We start from the raw sequence: 18,213 nt of genomic DNA on the forward strand, positions 1-18,213 counted from the left end.
CAAGAAAACATGTTTTTATAATTGCTATGATAAATGGAATCAAATAGATATAAACAGAAAGGAACACCAGTCTATATTGGATGTCACCAATTGGAGAAGGAGACATTTAATTGTTAGAAGGAGCTAGTTATTTAAATAGAATAACTTCTTGGGCAGGAGAAATGGGATGAAGACCCTAAAGTGATAACAAATTCAATACAATTGAGGACCAGAAAGAAAACCCATGTGGCTGAATAGTTTATTAAACTATTTTAGTGAGTCATGAAGTGAAGTTCAGAGAGATTTTCAGAGATGAAGTTCTGGGCCAACCATATTGGATCCAATAGACTAAAATAGAGAGTTTGAATTTTATTATCAATGAATTTAAATATATGGTAATGGATAGTTTTGATTTGATAAATAAAACAATATGACTCATGGTTTTGAACATTCCTCTGACTTCTGGGTAAATAATGTGAAAGGCAGGAGGATGGTTAAGAGGCTACTACGTAGCCCAGATGGTTGTTAGTGGTAGCTTCTCCGAGAGCAAGTATAAGAGGAGAGAAAACATTAACATGTTCATGATATATTTTAGTAGAGAGAGTTGTAGGTATTGCTGATACAGTTGATGGAGGGAATAAGAGACAGAGAAAAAGGAATGAATACTAACTCCTATCTCTGTGATTTAACACTGAGAAAAATCTGCCAAATTCCAAAATAAGGAATTTTGCAATAAGGAAGTTTATTGGTAGTCATAATTTTATTATGGGCTTGCTTATGTGAAGTCATGTGGAATATAGATGAAATGTTGAATAGAGGATCTATGAATCTCATGTTCAGTAAACGTTAGAGATATTAAGTAGGGACACATTGACCTAGAGATTGTATGCAAAATCATATCTACATGTTTGTTTAAAAAGAAGAGTAAATATAGGAAACTTGACGATTGATGGCCAAATCTTTGTACATTTCACAATCAAGATTTCATAATGGAGTAGAAGGTAGTAAAGATGATTTAAAATATGTGGCTAGTGATACGCATGGAAACCCCCCCCCCCACAAGATATAAGATATTATGGTATCCTAGAGAAGAAAGCTGTTCAAAAAGGAAGGGTATCTCATACTATTTTTAAGTCGGGTAAGTCGAACACACAGAAGTAGCGCAGTATTATGGAAGTCATCAGTGACAATGACCAGGAAATGCATTGGAATAAGGGAAGACCAATTTATTTTGGCTTGATGGTGTAAAATGGTGAAAGAAAGGAGAAAATATAAACATTAATTTTAGACACCTTCCTGAAGAAGTTTTGCTGTGAAAAGAAGGAAAGCAATAGAGATACTAGTTGGAAAGAATGTGGTGTCTATTTCTAAGTCTGTGAAAAAGGCAAGAGACAAACAACTGTGGTAAGATGATCTCTGAGAAGCAACGGGTGGGTGGAGTCCACAGCACCTGGGAAGAGCTTGGGCTTAACTAGCAGCAGAGATATTCCATTCACAGTAAGAATACAAAAAACAAACAAACCCCAAACAAAACAAACCAAAAGAGGCACTCAAGTGTGGATTCAGATTAAGACATTTGGGTAAATTGGGTGATAATGAGATGAGGGGAATTCTTTGTGTAGGCATGTTTTGCAGACTGAAACTCGTGTGTTATAACTTCAAGGGCCTGCCCATCTATTCTCAGTGTCTCAGGAGTGGGATGGGTTCTTATTCCAGATATTTCCACCCAACCCCAAGATTCTCTGCACGGGTCATTAGCTCTGTGAAATTAATACAGTTAAGTGTTGTTTGTAATAATTGTTCATTTTCTTTTCAAACCATATTAATTGAAAAGGGGATTAAGAACATTTTTTTGAGAATTTATTTGAAACCTTTACAGAAAAATATTTAAAATGATGAACAACTGTGCTTAAGTTTATTGCTTAAAGTACAGTTGAAATTGATAAACTCAAAGTAGAGGAAGAAAGCAGCTGTGATAGAGGTTAGTGACCATTTTATTATTAAAAAATACTTTTCTGAACATAATAGGGAACTGTGTACTTTCTGAAGTGTATTCACTGGAAAATTATTACTTTATTCTTCAGAAGAAGAATAAAGTCTGTGTTTTCAAACTTCACTTTCTTCACAATGTCAAATCAGCTCCTCTATTTCTAAGAATGTTCAGATGGAGAAAATGCACCTGGATGAATTATACTCCTGTGGGGAAGGGATGGATCACTGATCTCCCCTAACATTTCATCTGTGAGGATTTGCTTTTTCTATTGAGGGTTAGGGAGGAGAGAAGGAAACTTAGCATTTTGTCCATTTACATTCCAGTCACTGAAATAATAACAGCTATATGGCATCTAGAGTAGAAAAGGTGCTTTAAAATAAGGGCATTCTCTCAAATTTTAATAGTTTCCACTATAAAGACTGAGGATAGTTCTTCCCAGATTCACTGTTTCAGAGAACTGTTATTAGTTGAGTCAAAACTTTAAATGGCTTTTGTTGTAAAATAAACAATTGGTATATGGCACTCGATGACAGAGATGGTCTGAGAATGGTTTATTGTGACAATGCAATCACTTTCAGGTATTAAATTTCAAGATGAAAACTATAAATCATTCACCTTGCCGGAGTGAAGCTTGACTTATTCCTGTGGTCAACATGGGTATGGACATCAAGGGCAAATGAGTCAGAGTAACTTGATGAAAAAAACCCTAAAGCAAGAACCACATATTTTTCACCTCTTACATGAGCAAATATGTTAAATTTCTCTACTGTCAATTCTTTAATTATATACTGGTCATGCTCATTTTTCTGTTATATGACTTACATTGTATTACATTATATTATATCATATTTGTATACATATATGAATAAATTAGGGCCAGGGAAACATACCAAGACTATAATCAGTTATAAAAAATATGTGTTTAATTTTTATCATTAAAATGATTTCAATTTCAAATTGGTAACTATTTCTAATAACATGGCACTAATATAATTTGGTTTGGTTTTATAGGTATAAAGTATAGTTTAATCCACATTATAAAAATAATGGTATAAATAACCACTGAGTTGATTTTAGAGTTAAATTTTATATTTATTCAATTATAGGAACTTCATGGCCCCCCAGAAAGTGTTTCAAATTTTCATGTGTCTATGAACCACAGGGGATCCTGTAAAAAGCAAATTCTGATTCAGCACATAGGGGGAGGAAGTTAAGATTCTTCACTTCAAATTCCATGGTGATACCAATGATTCCATTCTGGTGATCACACGTTAAATTGCAAATAACAAAAGTATACATGCTTTTGTATATCAGTACATAAATAAACTACTTTCAGCACTAAAAACGGTTAAATCCCAACATGATTTTTGCTTGAATGACGAGGTTATTACAAGTACACAGTTTCCTTTTATCTATTCCTTTTTTCTCCTACATTTCTAATTTCCATTTAAAATAAATATTCCAACTACAAACACTTTCTTTCTTTCTTTTTTTTTAAGATTTTATTTATTTATTTGACAGAGAGAGACACACAGCGAGAGAGGGAACACAAGCAGGGGGAGTGGGAGAGGGAGAAGCAGGTTCCTCGCAGAGCAGGGAGCCCAATGCGGGACTCGATCCCAGGGCCCTGGGATCATGACCTGAGCTGAACGCAGTCGCTTAACCAACTGAGCCACCCAGGTGCCCCTACAAACACTTTCATTAAGGACCCTGCTGACTTTGAAGTCAAAATAATAATTTTGGGCTCAAAAATAAGAGGACCTTTTACAAAAATGTGTTTCTGAAAAACGATAACTTTTGTTGCCATTTTCTCTGTCTTTCTCTTCTCCTTCCTTCTGTACAGAGATCTGACATTGCATCCTCAACTTTGTTTGTTCGAAACAGGAGTGGTAGCAAAGGTGAGGGCTGAAGACCAGAAGACAAAGACCATATATGATCTCTTTACTATTTCCTTTATTTTTTTAAAATATTAGACTATCAATATTTACCATCATTCAAAACTTTCAATCATGTTGAGGCATACGAAAACAATGAATCATGAATCACTACATCAAAAACTAATGATGTGTTGTATGGTGACTAATATAATAAAATTAAATTAAATTAAACAAAATAAAAAATAAATAAAAGATTGATTCAAAACTAACAGCTGAAAAGCTGAAGAGCCTCCATTTGAGGGCTCTCAACAGAAAATTTGGGAATGCTGATTATGCTTTTTACTCAGTTTATTGCTAGGCAGAGAGGTTAAAAGTTCCTTAAAAATGATATATATGTATAAATATTTATAAAAATATTTATATAAAATGTATAAGATATAAGTATGTTTTATATTTCACAGAAGTATATTTTATATGTGATTTAAAATATGTTTTATGTTATACAACTGTAGTTATACAAATTTATGTCAATATTTTGTACAAATATATTTATATAAAATATTTTATTTACATTTTATGTTACAATATATTTATATAAAATTACATGTAAGTTGTATTTATATAAATTTTTAAAAATGTAAATGCTACACATGATATAAAATATTTTTCTGTAATTTTTTTTCCCTTGAATTAACGTTTGCAGAATAACAACTACCATTTGCAGATCTCACAGCAATGCACTTCTAGGTTGGTAGTTGTAAAGGCAAAAGCAGCTGTAACCTGGTTTTCTGAGGAACTGGATTTATCTCACACATTTCTAGTTGGTATAAATACAAAGATTGCCCTAGCCAGGTTTCAACTTTTGTACAGTAGTTATAAAGTTAATAATATTACAGAGAGTTATACTTATTAAATTTGAAAGCTCGTTCTCTTTGCTCTGTCAATATCTTTGAATACATTTTTTAAAAGATTTTATTCATTTATTACAGAGAGAGAGAGAGAGAGAGAGCATGGGGCGGGGAAGTTCAGAGGGAGAAGCAGACTCCCCACTGAGCAGGAAGCCCGACGTGGGACTCAATCCCAGGACCCTGGGATCATGACCTGAGCTGAAGGCAGACGCTTAACCGACTGAGCCACCCAAGCACCCTACCTTCGAATACATTACATAGTCTTGATTAAATTTATGAAAACAACTATCGCTTTTGGAAAACTAAAATTTGAGGTCTAGGAAGGTGTACACTTACGTTATGCTTACATTAATAAGGTATATTTTTAAACAGAATAATTTTAATATATTTGGATGGATTATAAATAATTTATTATAAGTGACAAAGTTAATCGTAGTGTGTCATCCTTTGCCCTTGAAGTGATACCTGAAGACGTACCCCCTGGGCAGCTGCTTTTACTTTCAGCTTTCCGTGCTTCTTGTAACACATTCACAACTAACTTTCACATGCAGAGAAACCTGTTCTCAGAAGTCTTCAGACAGGTAATTCCTGATCCAATTCTTTGCAACTATGGTAAGTGGACTTTTCAAAGCAATAAAAAAAATAGACTCAGAAAACACTGTTTTCATGACAATAGCACAGGAGCAAAATGAATGTAAGAACAATAGATTATTCAATCAATCTACCATAATTACTGCAAATAACAAAAAAGCTTACAAATGAGCAAATCTCTAAATAAATTCATGAAGTCTACTTAGTTACTGTCTCTCTTGTCTCGTTTTAAGTCCAAGAACTACCAAAAAATTTTTTTCTCCCCATTTTTCATTTTAATAACCATTTTTTGTTTCAGTCTTAAGTATGATTACTGGATAAAATGCATTAAAACGAATTTCAACATATGAAATTGTGTTTGACCTATACGCAACTTGCAATAACATACATTATTTTGGTTAGTAGTTGACTATAGAACTAATTGACATCTTTGACATGAGTCACTATCTTTCTCAGTCATGTTCATTGGTTCACAGGTAACTTACGTGTACTTCACACACATTTGTTGAACTGAAGAGTAGATGAGTGAATGACTATCTATTAATAAGTGAAGCTGGTCAGGGGCACCTGGGTGGTGCAGTTGGGTTAGGACTCTTGGTTTCAGCTCAGGTCCTGATCTCAGGGTGGTGAGATAAAACCCTACATTGAGCTCTGTTCTGGGCGTGGAGCCTGCTTAAGACTCTCTCAACCTCTCCCTCTTTCCCTCCCCAGTTTCCAAAATAAATAAATCTTTTAAAAAAAATAAGTGAAGCTGGTTATTTGCTTATTTTGGCTAGCATGATAACATTTATCATGTAATGAATATAATTTTCTGTTATCTCAGTCTTAATGTTCATGGTTCATTTGTTGTAGAATATCTTCAGAAATACGGCATTTTCAGCTTTCTTAGATGTAATGTGCTTTTTTAGGCTAAAGATAAAAGAATGCTAACTGATTGGATATATAAGATTCTAGTCCAGTCAGGTTAATAAACTATAAAGTATTTATGAAAACTGTTTCAATATTTTAAACAATTTTTCTTTATTCTATTCATCACTTCAAATTTAATTGCAAATATATTTGTCATAATAATGGATTAGGCATAATCACCTACAATAATATTTTTAAAAGATGCCATTTGCAAATCAGTTAATATCTTCAGTTCTTCTCAGGGAGAATTTTGCTTTTGGTGTATTTCATGAGTCATTACATACTCTACATTACATACTCTACAAAGTAATGCAGAAACTAAGACCCCCACTTCAACCATGGAATTTAGGATTTTTATAACAAATCCTGAAATTATAACAAATCAAAAAGCTAGTGGACTCTTAGTGGCCATAAGAAGTTAGGTACCTTCTTGAATATGGAGACAATACATCACAGTGTTTAAAGGGCAAAGGCCTTAAAGTTAGTCATGTCTTTAAAATTTATTTACGAATCACCAATTCTGTGATTTTGAAGTTTATGTATAATATATCCATTTCATTTCCTCATACATTTATTATATAACACTTAGCAGTTTACTGTTCCAGCATTGAAGAGGGAATACTAGTACCAAACCAAGGGTGAGAAAGCTGATATCCACAGGGCAAAATTTAAAACACATTACTTAATTAGCATTTATTTCTGTTTTATAAATTTCCCAGCTTTATCGAGTTATGATTGACCTATAAGGTTATGTTAGTTTAAGGTGAACAACATGTTGATTAGATACATATATATTACAAAACAATTACCAGAGTTAGCTCATACTTGCATAATTATTGATTTTTGTAGTGAAAGCATTTAAGACATAAGATTTAAACTTTCAAGCATATAACATAGTATTATTAATTACGATGTCATCATGCTCTATACTAGATTCTCAGAACTTATTCATCTAATTCTCCTTCTAATGATTCCCCAGATGACTTCAGGAACAAGGATAATTTGGCAGGTTTCTGTTATAGTCTAGAAAGTTCAGAATAGACACTTTGCAAGGTGGTGACCAAATTGCAAAATAAGGAAAATATAAGAATCATCAGAACGATGTTTTTATTTTTCCACAAAAAATGTTGGGTTTAAAGATAGTTTTCTTTCAATTAATAAATTTATAAAATTTATTTTAAAATATGGAAAATCATTAAAATAAAAAATCCCTAGAATTTTGCTCATCAGTTTAATTTTTCTAACTGAACTATTTCCTCGCTAATTTCTTCCCTGTGACCTACAATTCATTTTTTAAGTTAATATATTTTTTGCAATTGTTTCCCAGACAGAATCCCACGTTTTCTGTATCCACAAAGTAATTAGTTTGTAGGCTCTTACCTTCTTTAAGTGGTATAGCCTATAATGAAGAAAAAAAGGAAAACATTTGCAAGAAGTGTCACAATTCCCAAAGAAAACATTCAAATAGCAAATGATTACTATAAAGTGCTTATTTCATGAAAATATGAATATATGGATATGAAAGTTTTAGTATGAGGAATTAAATGTGTGTTAAATGTTTCCACGAATTAATTACATTGATGAAATTAACAATTAAACCTGGGAGTTTTTAAATTCTTTCCTGCAAAATAGGTTTCACAGATATATAAGAGATTTTAGTTTTCTTTTTTTTTTTTTTTAAGATTTTATTTATTTATTGACAGAGAGACACAGTGAGAGAGGGAACACAAGCAAGGGGGAGTGGGAGAGGGAGAAGCAGGCCTTCCGCAGAGCAGAGAGCCCGATATGGGACTTGATCCCAGGACCCTGGGACCATGACCTGAGCCGAAGGCAGTTGCTCAACAACTGAGCCACCCAGGCGCCCGAGATTTTAGTTTTCTTAACTATATAGTCTAACATTATTTCTTATATATTGGTTTTGCAATTTCAATATATTTTTGCTTCATAGTTTATTTTGCTTGCTACTTGTTATGTGAGAAACAGTAATTCTTTACATGACAAATGAAACCAATATATATCAAATAAAGCATGACTTGAATGTCTTTTTAAAAATCTTAATTGCATTTCAGAAAAAGTTAACTTTTTTCCCTAGGTAATTTGAATCTATAAAAATTGGTACTACAGGATAATCACATAGTTCCATGTCCTCAACCATACTAAACAGAAGCAAATATACAGGGCATGTAACAATTAAATCTATTTTTATGTTTTGGAGCGTAGCAATTTTCTTAATGCTATTTAACCATGGCATAATGTGGAAACTGTACTAATAAATTAGAAGGCAGAGAAATGTACTTCAGGTGTTAGTCTAGAATTTATGCTGGGGATAGACATTATTTTCTGCATTATCATGCAGCATTTATCTTGCATCACATATCACCACAATATTCTAAAATTTTACTTCCATCTGAAATGGCTTCTAGTCATCATGAGAGCTGCAAGTATGCTAAATTGCATGGCATATTGCATTTGTTAAGGAAACAGAAGTTGATCACTCCATTAATCCAGAATTAGATGAGTCTACACAGATAGTTTTTGTGCTGGAAATACAAGGTACAGATGTATTTGTATATTTATGTAACCATGTTAAAAACCATGCCATATTATTTATATTCCTCTTCTAAAAATAAAATAGCCACTGAAACTACATTTTGACTTTGTTGATTACCGTTAATGCTGGCATGGAACCTTATATTTCAACTTAATGTTTAAAATATTATCACATTTGGGCGCCTGGGTGGCTCAGTCGTTAAGGGTCTGCCTTCGGCTCAGGTCATGATCCCAGGGTCCTGGGATCGAGCCCCGCATCTGGCTCCCCACTCTGCGGGAAGCCTGCTTCTCCCTCTCCCACTCCCCCTGCTTGTGTTCTCTATCTCGCTGTCTCTCTCTGTCAAATAAATAAATAAAGTCTTTAAAAAAAAATATTATCACATTTGGGCACCTGGGTGGCTCAGTCGTTAAGCAAATGCCTTCAGCTCGAGTCATGATCCCAGGGTCCTGGGATCGAGCCCCACATCGGGCTCCCCGCTCTGCGGGAAGCCTGCTTCTCCCTCTCCTACTCCCCCTGCTTGTGTTCCCTCTGTCGCTGTGTCTCTCTCTGTCAAATAAATAAAATCTTTAAAAAATAAATAAATAAATAAATAAATAAATAAATAAATAAATAAATAAAATATTATCACATTTAATTACCTTTAAGTTGGACCTTCTTGACAATAAAACAATACTTATGTAATGTTATTAAAATGATATTTTAGTGTCTTTAATAGAATATATCTTTACTACCTATAAATAATATTTGGTATCAACTATGATTTATGTTTTACTTTATATATATATATATATATATATATATATATATATATACCTTTTCTTTCTATCGCCTACATAGCTATCTATCTACCTATTATCTATGACTAAGAGAACTTGATAAACTGAACATGAGCGAAAGAAATGGAGAAGCCAACAATGGCTTCTGGTTGTCTGACTTGAGTAACTATGTAGATGACCTTTTAGAGAAATATTGTAATTTGGGGTAAGGTCCATTCAGGGGAGACTCAAATGTTCATTTTTTAGATATGTTAAAATATTGAGATAACAGTCAGACAGCTAAACATGCCAACTGATCAGTAGGATCTGTGACTCTAAATATCAGGCAAGGAATAGAAGTCAATAGTCAGCTTCAAAGAGGCTATTTTTTTTTAAAGATTTATTTATTTATTTATTTGACAGAGAAAGAGACAGCAAGAAAGGGAACACAAGTGGGGGGAGTGGGAGAGGGAGAAGCAGGCTTCCCACAGAGCAGGGAGCCTGATGCGGGGCTTGATCCCAGGACCCTGGGATCATGACCCGAGCCCAAGGAAGACACTTAATGACTGAGCCACCCAGGTGCCCCAAGAGGTTATTTTTAAAGCCGTAAAAATAGATGAGATAATCTAAATAGAATGTAGAGATTAAAGGAAGTGCAATAATGATAATAAGGACAAATTTTGAAAGAGAAGGAAAAGCAAAAAGTAACCAGAAATGGAAAAGTGGGATAGAGTTCTGCTATCAGACCACCTAAAGTAGAAGGACCTGAAGAAAACTGATGAAGTGTCAAGTGAAATGAAAACCTGACAATATGAGATTATCGACTGTGACTTCTGGTAAAATGTTAATGGGTGGAGTGAGAGCAGACATCCTTGTTTCCTGCTTAAATGTATGAGAAAGTTTGAAGTTTCATTCTAAAGTATAATAATGGCTACGGTTTTTTTTAGACATCTCTTGTTCATATAGAGAATGGTCTCCTCTGTTCCTGGTTTGTTAAGAGTATTTAATATAAATGGATTCCATATTTGTCCTTTTTCCCTCCTGCTTCTCAGGATAATTATACAACTCTTCTACAAATTTTCCTTGATGTATTTCTTTTATTCTTTTATTTTTTTTATTAAACTAAACTTGAAAGAATGAAATAAAATTCACATAGTCATGGTGTATTATCCTCTTTCTATGTTGAATGGGCAGAAATGGGTTTCTATCCAGAAAATTTCAGTTGTTTAGAGAATTCTACACAGAAGGTAAAAAATATATATATTCTTTTGCAAGATGAAGGTTTTCCAGGCTGCTATGAATGAGTTGCAATAACATGAAACATTAGCCTCAGTGGCTAAGATGACCTGAATACAAATGTCACTATATTTAAGGAAGTAAAAAGAAAAGCAGGTGGCTCCTGGGTGGCTCAGTCAGTTGAGCGTCTGACTTTTGATTTTGGCTCAGGTCATGATCTCAGGATTGTGGAATTGAGCGCCTCCTCTGGCTCTGTCCTCAGCATGGAGTCTGCTTGAGATTCTCTCCCTCTCCCACTTCCCCTTCCCCCACTCATATTCTCTCTAAAATAAAATAAATAAAATCTTTAAAAAATTGAGATATCGTGTTGCTTGGTGGTGTTCGTTTTTTTTTTAATGACAATGTGAATATAAATTCTTTGAGGAAAAAATAACAAGAATTATTAAGACACCAAAGAACCACTACTTTTCTCACTTTACTAAAAAAAAAAAAAACAAGAAAAAAACAAAAAAAAACAGTTTCTGGAGTGTTCTTGCAAAGGTGAATATATTTAACACAGAGCCCATATTATAAGTTTTTAATATGTATTTTTTTTTAATTATTTTTATAATTTTTAAAAGGTATGATGCTGCTGATGATCATGGTCCAGTAGTAAGATTATGAGCCCCTAAATAAGACCTTTAGCTAAAAATTTGAATTACCACCTACAAGCTTGGGAAAATAACTTTATTTTTTTAACCTTAAGTCATTAGAAATGGGGATAATAATAGTGTCAACTGCTTAGGTATTTTGCTAGGATGAAATGAGTTCATGCAAATATAATGCTGAGAACACTGTCTAGTCCTGAGTAAGAGAATATAAATATTGACTATGGCTATTAATCATTAATTATTACTATTATTGATGATACTTGGGTTACCAGAGAACTGTTTTTGAGGTAGTGGGGATTGTGCTGAGATATAGAGAATAGAATTTAACTAGAAAAAGAGAACTGTTCAAACACAAGAGAAATGTAGGTTGCAAAGCACATGAGAAAAACTAAAAGGGGCGCCTGGGTGGCTCAGTCATTTGGGCGACCAACTCTTGATCTCAGCTCAGGTTTTGATCTCAGTGTGGTGAGTTTAAACCGTGGGTTGGGTTCTACACTGGGCATGGAGCCTACTTAAAAAAAAAAAAAAAAAAAAAAAAAAGAGGGGCGCCTGGGTGGCTCAGTCCGTTAAGTATCAGACTCTTGATTTTGGCTCAGGTCATGATCTCATGGGTCATGGGATGGAGCCCTGCATGGGACTCTGCGCTCAGTGGGGAGTCTGTTTGAAATTCTCTCTCCTCCTCCTTCTGTTCCTCCCACCACCCCCCTCAAAAAAAAAAATCTTAAAAAAAAAAAGAAAAAGAAAAACTAATTCCAGTGTGGCAGGAACACAGAAAGTGGACAGAAACCTAAGACACTTTGGAATGGAAGAAAGCAGATGAGGAGGAAACAAACTGGATGTATGGTTTTACCCAGAGAAAAATAGAAAAGCATTAAGCTGTTTCAAGCAAAGAATTATTGCCCATTTATACCAGGGACTGCAAAGGCAAATGGCTACTTAAAACAGGTAGCTCGCACAAATATGTGAAGCATTGGGAATAAGACACTAAAGGGTAGTAAGAGTAGATACACCATCTAAATAATTTACACTCAAAGAGGCACTTAAAGTTGTCACTTTTCAGATTTTAATTTAAGGCAAAATATATAACTTTAAATGAATAATTTATTTGATGGACTTATTCTGTAAAATAAATGTTCTAAGAAAAACATTAATCCTAAATTTAAGTAAAATAATGATGATATACATATATGTATATATAAATACATACATATTATTTTATAAAATAAAAATAATTTGTGATGATAAGGGGGTTATTAATATTCCTTTATTGCTTACAACTGAGGTAACCAGAGATGAAGAGGAAGGGTATATTTTTTTACACAGGTCAGCAAATTATAGATTGCATTTTGTGAACTAGTATTGTATGGCCCGAGAGCTAAGAATGGATTTATATTAGCAAAGAATTACAGATTATAAAACAAAACAAAAACAAAGAAAAACATGTGACAGAGACCATATGGTGTACATATCTGAAAATATTGACTCCCTGACGCTTTGAACAAAAAGCTTGCCAACTCCTCTTTTAGATAATAATAAACATGATACTATTTAAACTTAAAAGTGAGAAAACAGTTAAAAGATTTGATGAACATAAACTTTAGTTTTATAGTAGATATAATATTGGGATTTTGACAGTGAAGATATGGTAAGTTATCCAGCAATTTTGTTCCTTAAGATGATAGGTTTGTCATATATATGTATTTGTTATTGTGTCATTTAAAATCCAGGTGGGTACATGTGGAAATATGCTCCAGGCAGTGGGGCATTTGACAAGTGTGAAACTTTGTTTCAGCCTACATCAGTATGGAGTTTATAGCCTGCCAATACACCTGTGATTGTAGGCACAACGGTTAAACTCTTTTATTGAAAGGTTGCCTGAAAGAGATTGTATTGATTCCACTGACATGTATAGCTCTATAATAATCAATGACACATACTTTTAACTTTCTGTTTTCTGAAATTGTTCAAACCCATTCTGAATCGTATGATTTTCCAAGTTGAGAATATTTTCCACTAATAGGCCTTTATGATCAATTGATTGCTGACAGGCATGGAACAATTTAATCAACACAGTGTTGTCTCTTAGATTCAAATAATAGTTATTAGCAGAAGCATATATAAATGTACAGGGCCACATACACTGTGGTAAATATTTGTACTGTGTACAATATGTTTAATGAATGTTTGAGGCTATCCAAATTGTTATAAATGCAATATCTCAGCATGGCTATAGTTGCCTGGAAATGGTTCAGTGATTAAGATGGTTGGCATTTTAAAATGGGTAGCAAGTAATGTGAACTATCATAATTATTTTAAGTATTCTGATTGCTGTTGTTTTTAAATTTAGAAAGGAATATAGCTTCACCAAAAACAAATTAATTGGGATTCTTGCCACAAAATATGTTTCCTTGTTTGTGTTAGACTATGCCATTAAAACAAAGGCTTTACATGCCTACTGAGCTGATAAATCCCATCAACGACTTTTTTCACTGTGGCATTTTTTTTTTTATGGATGCTATGTTGACACTGTTAATAACTTACATATAATAATCATACACATTTTTTCACATCTCTATTGGGCTAAACCTTCTCTTCTTTGCAAGACAGCCAACAACAACAACAAAAAAAACACTGAAAGGGGGTCTAACTTTAATAGCAACTTGGATCTTGCTTTTCAGAATTTGCACTTGACAGAAATGCATAATGTTAGCATGGCTCTTGGATTAAAATGTAGGTTTAAAGTTCTGAATAATATTATTTTAAACTCAAAAGTAGGTCTTGGAACACTACTGAAAAAAAAGTGTGCTTAGAATAATGTTTGTGACATGAAAATAAATGAAAGCATAGAACATGTTATTGAGCTCCCCATCACAAAGTCATACACTTGTAAAAGTAAAAGCCTATGAAACTGCTAAGTTAATTTTTAAAAATAGTCCTGGTTCTTTATTGTATCATCTGGAATAGATATAAGAACTTAATGAACTTGTTAAAACTAATCATTCAAAAAAAGTAACCTACAACTCTACGATTAAAAAAATGACCATTTTGTCTTAGTGTATGCCTGTGTATTATTCTAGTGTTGGCCAAAATTAAGCAAAACCTTACTCATGTGGCAAGAATTACATTAAATAAGATAATGAGCATTAGTTACTATAATACTTACTACATTATCTGATGTAGTTATTGTAATCTTCATTTTACATGTTACATTTTAAAGAAACTGAGGTTCAAACAATAAGTGATTTATTTGCTAATGATGCAAATTTATTAACTGGCAGAGATAGTTTTTGATATGGCCTCTTGATATATACTGTACTTCATTGCCTGTTTGATCTTAAATTAGTTGACCTTCTAGCAATAATCATGTTTTTCTCACCCAACCTGTATTTATTTATTTATTTTAAGATTTTATTTATTTGAGAGAGAGAGAATGAGAGAGAAAGAACACATGAGAGGGGATAGGGTCAGAAGGTGAAGCAGACTCCCTGCCAAGCAGGGAGCCCGATGCGGGACTCGATCCAGGGACTCCAGGATCATGACCTGAGCTGAAGGCAGTCGCTTAACCAACTGAGCCACCCAGGCGCCCCTGAGCTGATTCTTGAATGGAGAGTCAGACATGAGGAGACAGTTAGGATTACAGAGGCTTAATATACATGCAATTGGATTTCCAGTAAGAAACAAAATAGAAAATGTGGTGGAAGTAATTTAATAAGAGATAACAGCTTAAAGTTTTCAAAAACTGTAGAAAGATATCAACAAAATTAAGCACTCAATGGCCCCCATATATAAAGGAATAAGTAGCTTTTTTAAAAAGGATTTTATTTATTTATTTGATGGAGAGAAACACAGCGAGAGAAGAAACACAAGCAGGCGGAGGGGAGAAGGAGATGCAGGCTTCCTGAGGAGCAGGGAGCCCGATGCAGGGCTTGATTCCAGGACCCTGGGATCATGACCTGAGCCGAAGGCAGCCGCTTAATGACTGAGCCACCCAGGCGCCAGGAATAAGTAAATTTTAAAGAGATTTTTAGTCCAAATACGTAGAAATAACACCTTAGAGAAATTGCCACTGGAATACAGATATATGTAAAATATATATAATTTATATAATTTCTATTATAAATAGAAATTGTGTGAATATATCTGTAAATCACTATGATAGTGTAAATAGTTAGAAGATGACTACAATTTAAGTGGGACTTAAATTATTTAATTAAAATACAGGACAGTAATAGAATATTCCCAATGATGAGGATAGTAAAATAAGGTATCCAAAGTTTAATGCAGTGCTTGAGACTGTAGGTAATGTATTGATTTGGGCAAATGGGTGGCTCAGTTGGTTAAGTGACTACCTTCAGCTCAGGTCATGATCCTGGAGTCCCTGGATCAAGTCCCGTGTTGGGCTCCCTGCTGAGCAGGAGTCTGCTTCTCCCTCTGACCCTATCCCCTCTCATGCTGTTTCTCTCTCATTCTTTCTCAAATAAATAAAATCTTTTTCTAAAAAAAGTACTGATTAACATGCAGATTCATTAAATCTAAGATATTTAGGGATGATATAATTTCTATCAAAACCATACTGATAATAGTACAACAAGATACAATACTCTAAATTTGGATATGCATATTAATATGGCTTTAAAAGTTTGAAGCAAAAACTACATGAAGATTCATGGAGATGTAGACTCAGTCTCACCAGATTTATATTCTTTTGAAAAATATACAGAACATTTGCAAAAAGAGTGACCATATACTGTCCAGAAAACAAATTGCAACACATACAGTATATCTTTTGGTATACAAAATAATTAGTTTGAAATTAGCATCCAATATGTAACTAGAAAATCCAATATACAAAGTAGAAATAGTTTGGTGAATTAACAAAATTTTCTATTGAATCAATCAAAATTTAATTAACCAAATATCAAATTAGTTAATCAAAGAAACCTAATTGAAAATATAAAATGTTTAATTGAATGATAAGAAAAAGAATACATGTGAATACTTGTGCAATGTTGCTAAAAGAAATCATATAACCTTAGAGGCAAATATTAGTAAGAAAAAATAGTTTTAAGTTCATGAGCTAATATCCATATTAAAATGTTAGCAAAACTTGTGGAAGGAGGAAAATAAAAAGATTAAAAACAAAAAATATGAAGAACTACATTAGAGCAAATACAATCAAATGCTTGTTTTTTTAAAAGACTAAAATAATACATATCAAGATAAAAAAACAAAGATACCAATTGCAATCACTTTGATTCAATATTGACTATTCTATGCAGTGTAGTAATGCAAGAAAAAGAATAAAAATAGGAACGGAAGAAATAAAGCTCCCATTTTTCACTTGAAACACTTAAAAAAATGAATGATAGATTTAAGGAACTAAGACTGAGTTTAGAAGTCTTACAGGATTCAAGATCAAAATAGAAACTTCTTTTAAGTTTCTATAAAACTACACAAACATGGAACTATAAATTCATACAAATTCTAATTTCAAAAAATATATAAAACATCCAGAAAAATCTTCAACAAAATGTACAAGATGTGATGTTAATTGTTACCACATTAACCTAAGATTCAACTAAATTATAACAAAAACAAGTAGATTCTAAAGCATAAATTGGGGGAAAAAAGGAACAGGGACCAACAAAATATTCTTAAAAAATGGAAACTAGAAAAGAATTGCTCTTCCACATATCAGGAATTATTATTAATTTAAAGTAATTAAGATAGGGTAGATTGGGACATGGATAAATGAAAAAAAGATAGTTGAATAGAGCAGTAGACAGGATATTTTTCAATCGATGGTAGTTGGGCCACTGAATATTCATATATAAAAACTGACTGGCTCTTATCTTCTGCTTGTACAAAATTCTAAGTGAATTGTTTATCTAAATTCAAATGTAAATTGCACATCTAAGTTGTATGTCATAATATATGAAATTGTCTTCTTGACCTATAGATGTTTTTAAAGGAATACACCAAAATAATCACTTATCACAAATGAAATGACTAATGAGCTGAATATTGAAAACATCATAAAAAGACCAAGAAGTGAAAATAAATTTGTAACATATTTAACTAAAATATTATCAACAAAAGACAGATACATAACAATATGTGGAAAATATAAAACTATAAAATAGACCAGAGACCTCATCAGCCACTGTTTAAAAGAAAATATTGTAAAGTCTAATATGAAAAGGTTCTCAACATAATTACTTATCAGGAAATTTAAAAATTTTAAAAATCCTATGAACCTACCCTGATGATTGAAATTTCACAGTCTGAAAAAATAAAGAATCCACAAGGATATAGATCAATGGATCTTTTGGTGAAACAGTAAATTGGTATAACTACTTGTAATAATATCTACTTAAGTTTAGGAATATTCTACTTTAGTTGAACATCTGTATGCCCATTTGTACCAAGAAATATGTAGAAGAAAGTTCTGCAAAACTAAAATGCAATAGCTAAAACTTGGAATCAATACAAATGTCAGTCAATAGTATAATGAAAAATTAATTGGGATATATTCATATAATGGAATTCTATTTAACAATAAAATAATAAAGTCCTTCAAGCTGTTTACAAAGATTAAGTCTCACAGATACAATATAATCAATGAAACCAGGCACAAAGAAATACACTTCATGCTTTCCTTGCTGTACAGTTTGTCAACAAGAAAAGCTAACCTGTAATTTTAAATGTAAACACGTAAGTGAGAACACTCTCAAGAAAACCAACAGAGTAATTACACAAAAGTC

Source organism: Mirounga leonina, unplaced genomic scaffold (assembly GCF_011800145.1).
Source record: "Mirounga leonina isolate KUSES-001 unplaced genomic scaffold, KU_Mleo_1.0 Mir_172, whole genome shotgun sequence".
Taxonomy (NCBI): domain Eukaryota; kingdom Metazoa; phylum Chordata; class Mammalia; order Carnivora; family Phocidae; genus Mirounga; species Mirounga leonina.